Source organism: Mytilus galloprovincialis, chromosome 13 (assembly GCF_965363235.1).
Source record: "Mytilus galloprovincialis chromosome 13, xbMytGall1.hap1.1, whole genome shotgun sequence".
Classification (NCBI taxonomy): Eukaryota; Metazoa; Mollusca; class Bivalvia; order Mytilida; family Mytilidae; genus Mytilus; species Mytilus galloprovincialis.
The window spans coordinates 11,707,568-11,710,295 of record NC_134850.1 but is presented as its reverse complement, the minus strand read 5'-3'; the positions used below and the strand labels follow the sequence as shown (position 1 = coordinate 11,710,295).

At 31.5% G+C, this 2,728-nt stretch overlaps 1 long non-coding RNA gene across 1 annotated transcript; it reads left to right on the top strand.

Moving 5' to 3' along the window:
- Window positions 1-206: 206 nt before the first annotated feature.
- On the top strand, window positions 207-2,728 carry LOC143056775 (uncharacterized). Its single transcript, XR_012972505.1, has 3 exons — window positions 207-305; window positions 843-1,130; window positions 2,447-2,728. It is a non-coding gene; the product is annotated as an uncharacterized LOC143056775 (long non-coding RNA).

The window sequence follows — 2,728 nt, the reverse complement described above, 5'->3', positions numbered from 1 at the left end:
TAGTAATCTAAAGTTTTCTAAATAATTCAACTAGGGCATGCAAATATACTTAACTAATTCCTGTATGCAGGTTTTTAAATTCTTATTTTGAATCGTCATAAAAAAAATCATTGAGTGATTGTTGTTATCAAGCTAATTGACTGTCGGATCTTTGCCAAAGTTTTCCAGATCCAAAAACACAGTTAACATTTTTTTTCCTTTTACAATAATATATGAAAAGAAACCAATAAAGGTGTACTGGGGAGAAAGCTTCGATAAATGTTTGGTGAATCTAAGATCGCTGTTAAAAGACGAAAAGTTAGAAGGTAATTTGTCTTTATTTATTCAGAGTGTTTCTGCAAGTAAAAAACAATACGTGCATTAGATATCCATCATACAATTAGTGAAAGCGATTATTCGAAACAGATACATTTTTTAACAACTCCAACAAATGTTTTTAACGACCTTGACTGACTATACAGCCCGTGCACGGTCGGTATTTTAACAACTAGTTAAATGATTAAGGAGAAATTGTGGTTCTTAAGTACAGCTAATTCATGTAAATGAATCTCTTTGGTTTTTATTTTAAACCAAAGATGGTTGATGTCGACCAGTAACACGAACTACAATTATATAACCAATAAAATATCATCATTTATATGATGTTTCATTCTATCCCCTAAAAGTAAGAAAACGGCGAAACTAAATCAATCAAAAATATTGTACCGTCCTTTATGTAATGGAGGTGTCTATTTTGAAATTACTCAGATTGTTTCCAATATCTGAAAACAAGTTAATGCATCAATCTGTACTGTTTTGGTATACTTTATACGGCAGAATAATACTTTAATTTTTTTGTGTAGGAAGACCAGAAATCCGTGTACAGATCATCTTTCAGAAGGAGGATGATGTCGAGAACAATATCGAAATTCTTAATTCACTTAAAGAAGAAATAAACGATGGCTTAAGTGGGGTCGAGTTCATTGTTGCCACAAAAGGAAGTGTAGTTCTTAATGTAGATATACTGCTAGAGATGTTGGAAACAGATGAAAAGTTACAAACGACCCTGATTTTATTTCTAGAAAAGATTTTGAAATGCATTCCTGCTTTTTCTCCCGAAACAATTGGTATACTTGTGTTACCTGTAGAAGGTTTGTTAATAATGTTAAATTAATATCTTATCCACGATTTGTTCAATTGTTTATTATCGATGTTTCAAAAAAAATCAAGGCGGTTGCAAGTCAAACTAAATTTGGAAGAAAAATCTAACTGAAGACAATTTTTTTTAACATTAAAAACACAGAGGACAAAGTCTGTAAAAAAATATTTTGTTTTTTTCTAAAAATATCAACGTGAAGTAGCGAACATTGTATTTATCTATTTCTATCATAAAAATATGACTAAGTATCCTAGCTTTCTGTCATCAATCAAATATTCTGATTTGTATATATGATTCAGGTAATGTTTCGTTAATTGTAACTGACATACAACTGCATTTGACACAAGATTTTGGATTCACATATCTATCCATATACATATATTTATCTGTTGACACTTTCCAATGAAGAATACGTTGCCTTTTAATCAATGTTCATGTATTTGGTTCCTAGATAAAATCGTTTGTTATGTAAACAAGAATGTGTCCATAGTACACGGATGCCCCACTCCCACTATCATTTTCCATGTTCAGTGGACCGTGAAATTGGGGTCAAAACTTTAATTTGGAATTAAAGTTAGAAAGATCATATCATGGGGAACATGTGTATTAAGTTTCAAGTTGATTGGACTTCAGCTTCATCAAAAACTATCTCGACCAAAAACTTTAACCGGACGGACGAACCGACGAACGGACGGACGGACGAACGGAGGCACAGACCAGAAAACATAATGCCCCTCTACTATCGTAGGTGGGGCATGAAAACAAATCAACTGACCTGAGTTAATCAAAAAACACACACAATATACATGTTAGTAGTCCTGGTATCTATGATGATTTTATATACAAAGTCCTAAAAAAATAAATATGAGAGGGGTTTTTAGAACCTTAAAATTTATTGATGGGTAATTGTTTTACACTGCATCAGTACAAAAAGGTTAAATTGCGGTGATATAACTATTAAATTCCTTATATGTAATTGTCACATTTAAAAACTATGTTGACCTAAAGAAGTATATATAGAAAATAAAAAATAATCAACAAAATAATTTATAAACAGGGATATCATACATAAATTAAGGAATAGTAGTAAATCATTTCAACTTGCATACTAGTAATTAAATTCAGAAGATAGAAATAGAGAAATGGAAAGAATTCAAAACGACTGGGACCTGGTGTGTCGATAGGTCGACTCAAACGTCTTTCTCTATGAATGCAATTCCAAATTTAAAGTATTTCAATCGGGAAATAGTTCGACATTTGATTGACTGCATGAGAAAGATTGTTTTTTTTCATTATTTAACCTTACAGAAAACAAGCAATGGAATAAACCAAAAACCACGGAAGAAGTAGTTTATGTAGAATTTGATATTGAGCCTCAGTTATTTGAATCTGATGGTAAAATGATAGAACAATGGAATAAACCAAAACAAATTGGAGAACAACTGTATCTAGAATTTGACATTGAGGCTCAGTTATTTGAGACCGATGATTCAATGGTAGAGCAATTTAGAAAAATATCTGATGTTATCATCAAGCATTCAAAGGAAGGCGCAACAAATCAGAACATAACTTTAACCATCTTACCTATTG